Below are 12,071 nucleotides of genomic sequence, written 5' to 3' on the forward strand. Positions count from 1 at the left end.
CATCACCAGACCATGCTACCCTGACCTCGAGGACATGATCTCACCTGTAAGAGACTGAACTCAGCTATGGGTGGAAAAAAACCAAACCAAACCTTCAAAAAAAAACTACTTATGGAAATAGAACTATTTATTTACAGTAGTGGATAAAACAAGAACAAGAGTTTTGCCTTTCCAAACCACCAAAGCTCAGGAGATCATTTATTTTTGTCTAAGCTGGGTTTGAAACACCCATCATTACCATGACTGGCTCACAAAAAGGGCAGAGAATTGAAATTTTCCATATTTTATTTATCAAGATAATTTGAACAATGAGATATCAAGTCTGTTAATTTAAAAAACAACCCTACCAAAAAAAAAAAAAATTAGATAGAAGGAATGGAAACTAAATGGAAACACTGAGTTCATTTTGCATTATATCAAATCTTTACTTACTGTAATAATTAACTGGATGCAACTCTAATTCACTTTTTAATCCAGAATACCAGAGCCATGCAATTTAATATAATTCCTAGCCATGCACTGACTTTGTATCATACATAGCAAGATATTTCATGCTCTGTAGAGTAAAAAATGTAGGTCAGCACCCAGAGGCTATATAGTCAAGCCATGCTGTGTGAGTTTAACATATTATTCTTTTGGGAAAATAATGAAACAATTTAATTTTACCCACACAAGCCAATGATCTTCAAACATTTCATTTTCCTAAGAGTAAAGGGAGACTGACACCTGATTGGTGTGAAAGTCACCCTAGCAGATGCAAAAAGTTCTCAGTAAGGAAGAAAGTGGGAAAAGTTGAAGTTTTGCCTTTCTTGTAAATGAAAGTGCTGAGGTGGGCCCAGAAAATTCCAACTGATGCCCAAAGCTGACAGTGAGTTCATCCACAAAATTCAGACAACTCCATGCAGTGCAATTTAACTGTTTATACACGTGAATATTGCAGCTCTTTGTTGGCCAAATGGCATTTCCGAAATGCTGGAAATGTTCTGTGCATTGGCAACAAGCTCTGCCCACTCGTGGTCCTACCTGCAGCCCCTCAGCTCTCAGACAAACATCTCTCACAATGAGCACTGCAGAACTTGCAGCTGGGTCAGGTTGCATTCACCTTGCACTTCAGGAAAATGCTCATTTCTTCCAACAGCTTTCTGCCAGAAAATTGGCGATGTGGCAGCAAGGCCTGTACTAAATAACCAGCTCTGACAGGAAGGATGTTGCTCCATCTTACAGCACACAATTTTAGTCTGCTTTCTCCAGGGATGACAGCTCAAGGGAGAAAACATCCAGAACAGGAAGGTTTTCATGAGAATTAACACTGGGACCTGCCCCTGAAGTTCTGTTTAATGTTCTTCTCTCCCTAACATTTCTATATGGATACACTGAATATTTCCTGTACCTGTGGAGATCTCAGGGGGCAAAGATGTGCAGACATGCACGACAAGTCATGTTATAACAGGGGAAATATTTTAAACATTTATTTTACACGGCTTGTGGCAGCAGCACATTTACACAAAGCACCAAATAATAAACAATATCCTTAGTTGATCAGCACTACAGAACAGAATATCCAGTATTTATTCCATTACACCAATACAAAAAGATGGCAAATAACACCTTGGGTGTGGATTAATATGCAGCATCTCCAATGCAGCCTATGCAAAATGCTTTTGGTGCAAGGCTTCACCAGCCACAGTTAAGCTCATGTGCACTGCAGGCAGTTTTAGATTACACAAATCAGTGAAATCAGCCCAAAAAACACTGCACACAAACTTACAGCCTGTTTTACCAAATAAGCTGCTTTTTTTGGCCTAACAAAGGGTGTTTGTCAACCTCTTCTTCTTCCCAGCACCCAAAAATGCTTGAAACCCCATGGACTGTGCCATCACTGTGTTCACATGGGTCACACAGGGTGGGCCATGGAACACAATCAGCACAAAGATGGGGCATTAATGAACATTTTCATTCTAGGTGGCACATTCAGATCCTGATTCATATTCCTCACCTGAGTCAGGCAGATGCACTGCAATCTAAATAAACCCCCTTTGGTAATGCTCAATTTCATCCCCAAGCTGCTCATTGGTGAGAAAATCCTCTTCAAATGACCTTACACTGGCTTTAATTTCTAATGGAGAAATTAACAGAGGAATTGAGGTGTGCAGAGTGAATATTGTGAAAAAGATCTGTTTGAATATACAGATTAAAAGTTAAGTAGCACCTTTGTGGTGATAACCATTGAAAAACATAATGGAAAACAGACACCCGTGTAAATAATGGAAAACAGTTGAGTTGAGCTTCAAGCAATAAGATATATTTGTGCTTTTTCTTTTCTACTCACTGGAGATGAGCATAAACCAACAGTGGTGCAGATTACCATTGAAAAACATAAGTGAGAGACTCAATGAAAGTAAGAAAGGCACTGAGCATATAGAAAAATTCATCTTCTACTTGACTCACAAAAGGATTTATGATTCAACTAATTTCCCATGTTTATAAGAAATTTACAGAAAGGAGATGATAGGAGAAAGGAAGAACAGTTGAAAAACCCAGATGGTTCCATGTCCTCTTTTTCTTCGGTTAATGGTTAAATTTGGGACTTTTGGGATTCAAAACTTTTGGGCAGAGACTCCTCAGGCAGCATGGGCTGGCTACTTATGAGACCTGGTCACATAAAATACAAAAGGTTTTCCTTCAGGTGTTTCAGCCAAACGCTGCAGTGCAGGCTGGCCATCAGATGAAATTAAGCACATTGCTCTTTGGCCATGAAAATGAGCAAGCTTCCCAATCTATCCACACAGTAATTTAAAGCCACTTCATTACAGCAGTGCCTTTTAAAAAGTAATAATATTATGAGTGCTTCTAGTTAAACTATTAGGTTTGTCCCTTCTTCCAATTAAATTTACTCACTTACGAAGAAAACATGAGCACATCTGAAACTGAAATTATCCTCGTCCTAGGAACACTTACACAGCTCCTTTTCTCAGAATGCATTTTAACACTTCAACAAGAAAAATCTGCTCATGTGAAGATAAAATTCAACACCAGAGCAGCATGAACATGTGCAAGGTCACTGTTCTTCTGTGATTCAGTCAGAGCACTGCAAATTATTTGTCTAATGCGCAAAATGCTGAGCTGCTAATGGCAAGATTCTTAACACTCTGAAGCAAGGCAAAAGATCTCCAGTCTCCTCAGTCTGAGAGCCACAAACCAGAGTCAGATCATTGTCAGGTACCCTTAAAAATGTCACTTACATGGACAGCAGTCCTCAGGACATATAAAATGTTCTGACCATTTTCTGAACATAGAAAATTTTAAGTTTAAAGCCATCCAAGAATAAACACACACACACAAAAAAGAGAAATAGATGGAATGCCTGATGTGCTGGTTTCATTCTGAAAGATGAAGACTGAGGATCACAGAATGCCTTAACAAATAAGCTGTACAGATATCAATCCTATTCCTGGAATCCTGGAATCCATAAGAAAGGACATCTTACTCCAGCTCCCCTCTATTTGTTCAAATAACAACAAATAGATCTGAAATAAAGCTTTACTTCCTGTCCTTTTAATAGTCTTGTCTTCACCCTGATTAAATTATGCCAACCTCAACTTAAATGCATTTTTAAATTTAATGAACTTATTTTATCCCATTTCCTTCCTAATCCAGGTGAGCTTTGCACCACACATTGCACTCAACACTTGGACATAAATGCATTTGCTCAAAATAGCATCAATTATGTATATACATATGTATATATATTTATTTCATATGTCAAGCACACTTAAATTCACAGAATAATTTTCTAAAAAGATAATCACATGAGATCTCAAAAAATTAATGGTTACTATCTGAAGACCTGACAGCATAAATAGAGAGACCTGCTCTTAGGAATGTAAGTATTTTTTTAAGGATGACTTAGAGCGCACCAGAGGAATTCCACACAGGCTTTAAAGGAAAGAATTTTTCTTGCAGGATTTTTCAAAGCAGGATTAGCTTCATTTGACAACAAAGGATGCTGATGTGAAGGACACTAAATGACCCAGAAAATCTCTCATCACTAGTCAGAGTAGTAACCAGTAACAAAGAGGGTTACAGAATCCACTTCTGTGCTTGGAGCTCCTGTTCAAAATCACCTTTTATCCCTTGGGAACACTAAGCAGGAGTGGGGCAAATTTAAAAATCAAACATTAAAAATGTAAGCAATAATATATAGAAGAATTCACATCTATCAAGAGGGAAAAAGCTTCTGCCTCGACTGAAGAAAATTTTATTCAATGTGTTATAAATCAAACCCACAGAAATTTGCCTACATCCATGCATGAAATAAATACTGCATTTATACCATTTAACCCAAACTGATGGAGTTGCATCAATACATGGAATTCAAAGAGTCAAACACACAAAACCAAGTGAGCCCTGGCCTTTGGTCCTGAACTTGGTAGAAAACAGAAGCCCTGTACTTCAGGCTGTTAACAGCAATGATGATTAGATAGAATTCATTACCTCAAGTACTAATAAAATAATTGCTTAATTAATATATATTTTTTAAAAATTTCTGGACATGTTAGAATTAAAATATAGGGGAGGTGGAGATGACAGGTCTACAGAAAACTGACTTGGGTGTACCCTGAAAGTCAACAACCAAATCAGCTGTTGATGCAACAGGGCAGATCTGGTGACTGCAGCACAGCTTGGGCTATATTAATTATTTGTCTGTGTAATTATTGTCTAATATTATACAGAAGCCTATTTTTATAAGCAGAAACTGGGATTCTCACAACTCCAATACTCTGATTTACAGGACCCATTTATTCCTCCTAAGAAACAAAAAAAAACCAAACTGACAATCCGTTTATTCCAAGCTGTTCCAATTATGGAGCCACTTGATTTGGAGCATGAAAGGTTGGGATATGATACAAGAAAAGTGCTGGAAAGGAAATGTTGTTGACAGGCTCCCACGTATGGGAAATGGGGAACATTTCCACTGTTTTAGGGCATTGTTGTGGAACAGCCACTCCAGTCTCCAGAGCCTTTTTCAGGATTCCAGGGAAATACTGGAAGGCTCAAACTCTTTTTTTCTCCGGGGTTTTTATTAGAAGGCATTCATTCAAATTCAAACACGCCAATAAACAAGCAGGCAGGCAGAGTTAGTTACAAGTCCTGAAGGTACAACAAACCACGAGTGTTTAGTATCTCAAAGCTATTAAACTCAGCACAGATTCATTCTTTAGTATAATTTAATGATTAATTACCCTTTTCTCTTTTTCTTTCTTTTGCAATGCTATGAATGCCTTTAAAGACTACATTCCCCACAAACTTATTTACACAACAATAATTATCAACCAGTTTTCATTAAAGACCTCTCTGGCTATCCAATGGATGAACTTGTCCTTATTCCTTTACACCATTTATTATCACACACCCTTGTGACCAACATTAATTTAAGCACTTAAGTAATAAAGAGATGTGTTCCAACACATTTTAACAGAAACTTTGGCAATCCAGAGGAAATGTTCTAATTTTGGTGATGGCAGCTCCAGCACCTGCATTACAGCAACACACAGAATAACTTTACTGCCAGTGGAAATTATTTTAAATAATTTTCTATAGGAAGAGAAAATACATTCTGCCTTCCATAAAATCCTTTGACTGCTAATTTTAAGTGTATGTTCAAATGATTTTTTTATCTCATGTCTCAAACTTCTACATTGACAATGTTAATCACACTTTCTGCACTTCTTCCACACTATTGTTTTTTCCATTTTCCAATTACTTTGCAACAGATATTTTCTTTGACTTGTTATTTAATTGATTCAAAGAAAGAAACATAAGGTAGAACATTTGTAATGTATTTTTCACTTTCTTTTATCTGCATTTATTTATTTACCGTGATTTATTTTGGCAAAAAAAGAACATTAATAAATTTGCTACATAACTTTGAAGAGCAAGTCAATAAATTATTTTCTATTGCACTAAGTTAAATATTGTGTTTAAGATCCTTTTGTTCTTACAAAAACTTCTGAAAGCCATTATAAGACAAGACAAATTCAGTACAAATTTAGAAATCACAGATCTAAACACACAGACCTCATTGGGAACAATCTTCAGAATTTATTCTGAGTTATCAGGGCTCAAACAAACACCTTGATATCTTTGATAAGGGAAAGAAGTTTGGTTTCCATTTCTAGATGCTTGCTCAGCCTTGAGTGCCTCACGCTTTCCTAGGGTGGGTCAGCAAAACATTTCCTGACAAGAACTTTACCCTTCCTGGGGGATTTTAGGAATGTGCACATATATTGGCGTATGGTAACAACAGCTAATGGAATGAGGAAAAAAGCAAATAATACGTATATAATAGGGTTGGGTATGTATATAATTGCTCAATATATATATTGAGTAATTGTTCTGAAACACTGAAAGCACTGCAGAAAACAGACTTAAAATAAATAATGCTTCTATTTTTATTAGTGTTTCAAATTCTCTCCTTCTGCCCTACAGTGAGACTTCATTTCAGTGATTTCATATCTCTACCAAAATGTTTTTAATCTAAACAGGCTTTCTGGTCAGAAATGAATAATTTTGCAAAATAGAATTAGCATTAAGCTTAGAATTGGAGAGGAACTTGAAAACAGACCTGCTGGGTTTCCAAGTGCCCTTCCAGTCACTCTGCAAGGCAGCAAGACAATCACCTTTTTCTGCTTAAAGTGAAAATAAAAACCACCAGGCTCATTTTAAAAATCACTTGAGTGCACAACTGCTGCACAAAGACATTTTACCTTCAGATTTCCCCTCCCATGGCCGCTGCACGTGCAGACTGCAGCCAGCTGTCTGACATCCTTCTTTGTGATGGCTCCTCGTGGGGCAGCCCTGGGAGCCCAGCGCTCCCTCTGCCAAAGCATCTTCATCCCCTTGCCCTGGTTATACAGCACTGGTGGATCACAGGGGCTGCCAAGGAGCCAAAGGAGCCTTCTGGAATGGAGCACAACTCCCCAGGGCTGGGTTATAGATGAACATTGGGCTGGAATAACTCAAGATGGGAATTTAAACCATGGAAACAAAACCATGTACAAGTGCGCAATCAAGTTATTTTCTAATGTCATTGCGAGCTGGCTGTAAAAAAAAAATAATATTTACCTGCAGAAAATCAGCAGGTGTCATACAAAAACCTGTGTACACATTGTGAATTATTTACAGCCCTGGGTCTCTGGAACCATCCTGTGTTTGACCATGGCCAGCCCAGAGAGCACCAAGGGACAGGTGACACCATGTCCTCAGGTAACCACTGCAGAAATAAATCCACCAAGCTGCAATTCCACTAATTTCACCAACTCCAAATGAAGCTTTTTTTGGAGCACCTCTGAATTCAGCCTTACACTATATCAAGGTAATTCATCCACTAGAGAAAGTTTTCCAGCCCAGGAAATGAACTTGCTCTGGCATCATATTTGAGGTGATGCTATAATCATTCACTTCCTTGCATAATGTGTGCCTGATTACAAAATCCTGATTACAAGGTAGGCAGTGCCCTCAGTTCTTGCTTATTTTCATGTGCCAGCTCCTAAAATGATCCTAAACATGAGAACCTATCAGGACTAATGACACCAAGGAATGGATGAGTCTGGCTACATTAAATGTGAAAAGGGCAAAATTTACCTAAATCTACTTTCTTAAAGACATTTACAAGAACAAAACTTTGCTTGTGAGAGAAATAGAAAGGGGGACACAGGAATTTAGGAAAAAAAAAACAATTTCAAAATCTAATTTTTAGAATGAAAAAGAAGTGAGGGTTGGGTTTGATTGTTTTCCCCACTTTTACCCAGAACTGAGGATTCAAAACAAACTGTTCCTATAGGAAACTTGAATTGTAAACAGAGTTTTGTTGCACCTGTAAGATTTTCTCTCATCTCTTTTGGAATTGAAAATTCTGTTGAGACTTGTGCAGTGACATAGAATCTCAGTTTAATACAGGGTATTCCAGAGGCATTAAAAACTGGGCTGGTTTTCCATATGCTGGGATAAATTTCATGCAAGTTTGAATTTGCTATAAGATCATCTTGAAGTACCACAAAGGTTTTTTAATCCTCCTTTAACACAACACAGCCAACATGACCAGTGTTATGATCAGAAAAATGCCAACAGGCACATCTCTATATGTAGAACTCACTGTCTCAGTTTCAGATTCAACAAACTTTCATAAGTTATAAATGTTATCTGAGTTTTCTTGCTTGTGAAAGGAGAACCAGCTCAGAACTGCTGCTTCTCATGCCAGAGCTGCTTATCATGACAAAAAAATAATATTTAATACAGTAAAACTTTTACCTTCTAAAAACTGCAAACAAGAATTCAACAAGAAATTAATTCCACTTCTCACATGTGAAACTGTCAAACACAGAATTTTGTTAAAAATGTGTTTTTCAGCAAGTTTTTAGAAACACACAAGAACATTCTTTTTTTCCTGTGTGACGCAGCCACAAAACAGAGCTGCCTGGTGTGTACTTAGCAAAAGAAGAGTAAGGAAAAGCCACTCCATGGAAACAAGTAGTATTTCTTTTATAAAACAGAGGAGGTTTTAAAACCAGGCAGAATGCAGAGCAGAGAGTGCTGTAGAGCTTTTGTCAGGGCTCATTTCAGATCACCTGAATAGCTCATCACAGCTCCGGCAGTCCGAGGCTGCAGAACCATTCCAGCAGTTTGCTCCCCTCCTTTGTATTGTGCATTTTGTACTGCTCACTCTCTCCCAAGTGCAGTTAGTGGATAATAACTGCAGCTGGGTGAAGGTAACAATGCCTTTTCCCCATCCTGGCTCTGTGAAGACAACAATCACACTGGGCCAAATTAGGAGCCCTGCCATAAATAGCCACGAGTTCCAGCTCTTCGGTGTGCTGCGTTTCTTTAATAAATTCAGAAGTTTCCCACCATTTGTGTCAAATGCAATATTTCAAAGGGAGCCCTGCACTACAGAGCAGAGCTCCAAAAGGGAAATGCAGTTCCCTGTGCCGAGAGGAGAGCGAGCCTGCCTAGTGCAGCCTGAGCGGGCTCTGATGTGGCTTCGTGCACTCCTCTCTTTCATTTACCCAAAGTTAACCAACTGATAAACAGCAAAAATGAACCCAGGAAACCAAAGATTATTCACCGGGGAGAACAAATTACAAAACTGTTCTTCATGCCCGGTAATCACTTAAATCACCAACCATTAGCAGCAATCACATTGATCACAGAAAACAGCTCTCATCCCCAAGAAGGAGCCACTGCAATCCCTCAGAATGCAGACTGAGCAGATGGATGATTTAGTACTGCTAATAAATAAAAATTTCAAATGGCTACTTAAAAATAGTATTGGTCACTTTACTGTGAAGCTTTGACTACTGAACAAAGCAGGATTTTAACTGAACCACTGTAATGACGCTCCATAAATTATAAAGGTGTGTAAGAATTTGGTGTACATACACACTGCAAGGACTTGGGAGAAAATACATTGAGAGATAAAAACTTTCAACTGCAATTTGTGAATAAATATTCCACCCAAACACCACAAAGTCCTGGTGATCAAACCAGTCTTGATTAAACTGCCAAGATGCATAAACATACACACGTGGAATTTCACATTCACTTCAGAATTTCAAAAAGCCAGAGGATACAGCCGCTGCCATTATATATTTATATATATACATATATATATATATCCATTTCCATGGTATAAAGAGGTTTCTTAGGATTTTGATGAGTATCCAATGAGATCCTCCCCAGACAACCTTGAGAAATTCCATTTCTTTGCAATACTGACTTTTTTGTGTTCTTTAAATAGCTGGAATGATGGATACACAAGGTATCCAAAGAGATTACTAGAATTTTTAAGGTAACATCAAAGTTTTTGTCTCTTCTGTAGCTCACCCCTGTTCCTGGTGCCAAGAGCATCCCTCTCTGCAGTGGGTACCTGGGCAAGTGCTTGAACTTAACAGCAACACACTTGATCAAAAAGGAAAGCAAGAAAATGGGCCTCAGGATAAGCCAACATAAACAGCTACAGCTAGAAATGAAAAATTGGAGGGAAAAAAAGGTCAGGAGAGAAAACCAGCAGTAACTGATAAGAAACAGTATCTGAAACCAGCTGGAATAACTACACTAAACACAGCATCTTCCTTTCTATCTCTTTGAATACTTTTAAATGCCTTAAATGTAAGTCTGCTTTTCCTGCAACCCATCAGATATAAATGAGCTGACATCATTTAGTAAAAATGTTTGAATGCTACATTCAGACACAAATGGATATAAAAGAAAAAGATATAACACATTGGGTTTGAAAACCATAAAACAACCTTTGAGAGTAAAAATGTGGAAACAAGTGGCTAAGATGAAGCAAATCCTACAAGTCCATAAATAATAATCATAGGAATCACTGCTTAATTTAGTGCCTTTGACATTTCTGTTATCTGATCCTGGTCCTAGACTGCTCCACAGAAAACCAGAATTTAATATTGAAGATAAAACCAATAGCCTCCTATAACCACATTAAGTCAAATTAAATTGGTATTTCTGTTCTTCCTGGTATGCAGCCATTTGTTGCAGTTACAGCATCCATGGCTGAACACATGGCATTCACTCCCCAGCCCCTGTGGCACTGGCAGGAGGAGCTGTGACAGAAACAGGCACCCAGCAGCTCTGAAACCTGCCCAGAACGTCTGACCTGGACTGCAGGAAGCTCCCAGAGCTCTCCTGAGCAAGAGGGGCAGGAGGAGAAGCGCTTTGGGGAGCACAGAGCAGCCCAGCCAGGCGCAGGTCACTCCCCCAGCACCACAAGCGCTGCCCTGGGTTTGCTCTGTTGGATCTGTTCATGAATTACCAGCCCAGAGGTTCCTTTAATCCCTTTCTGAACCAGCTGAACGCATTTTTCTGTCTCTATGTCACAGATTTCCAGGCAGAAATTCTTTATAGGGTGTCCCCAGAGAGGCTGTGGCTGTCCCACCCTGGCAGTGCCCATGGTTGGTGGAGCTCTGAGCATCCCTGCCCCTGCCATGGGAGGGGGAACAAGAGGAGCTTAAAGGCCCTTCCAACCCAAACCATTCTCTCATTCAAACTGATGTCTCACCAAATTTAATTAGCAATTACTTTGATTTGTTGAGTAAAACTCCTATTTACTTTACTCGCTGCCTTTATGATTCCATAATCCTCAATTTTTCCCACTGCAACCTTCTGCTCTCCAAAGTGGAGAAATTCAGCCTTTACCTACAAAGAGACTTCCATCTTCTGAATTATTTTATGTCTGATGTTCTATAACCCAACTGCACTGTGCCCTCCTCAGAACACTTGAGATACAAGCACCAGGTTTTAAATAGCCTTTATCTCTTTCTCAATGCTTTCCTGATAACGCCAAAGACTTGTTTTGAGAACAGGTATTCACTGAGCCAGCGATTTCACAAACTTAGCAGTGACTCCAAGTTCTGCTTTCTGAAATCTGTCAGCATCTTATCAGGTTTAGGTATTTTTTTTTCCTCCAGATTCATTACATTAAATTTATCTGCACTGAAACTCATATGGCACTTCTTTGCTCATTCCTTACACTCTGTGTAGTCCTTTTGGCACAGCATTAGCCTACCCAGAAGAGCCTGTTCATCTGCAGCCTTGGAGCCTTCACTGCATACAAAATCACTGGAATTTAATTTTCTCCTTTGCAATTCAGTCTGTTTCCCTGCTAATTTTTATGAGAGGCGCCCACTGAAGTCTTCAGCATTTTCCACAATTAGGCTATTGATTAGATTATGTTTGGATTGGAAATGACTTTTGAGCTCTCTGCCTGCTACTTAGGCTCCTAGGCCCAGCTATAACTTGTCCTTAGCTAACATTAATGCTGGAAACAACCACAGAATTTTAGACATCATCTCCCAGCTCTTTGTACCTCAGACTACAAAGAGGAATGAAGAGATGGTGTGTGGGATTTCTCCCAAAACTGAATTTTGGGATTATTTTAGTGAAGTGAGGCCTCTAAGATAACTAAGGTTGAGTCAAGGCAGAGTCAAATTATTTAGCTGAATATCTAAATACTCATAATAATGAATACCTATCTTGGTATCACCAAGATCATT

The sequence above is a fragment of the Zonotrichia leucophrys genome, chromosome 4A (assembly GCF_028769735.1).
Source record: "Zonotrichia leucophrys gambelii isolate GWCS_2022_RI chromosome 4A, RI_Zleu_2.0, whole genome shotgun sequence".
In the NCBI taxonomy this organism is placed as follows: Eukaryota; Metazoa; Chordata; class Aves; order Passeriformes; family Passerellidae; genus Zonotrichia; species Zonotrichia leucophrys.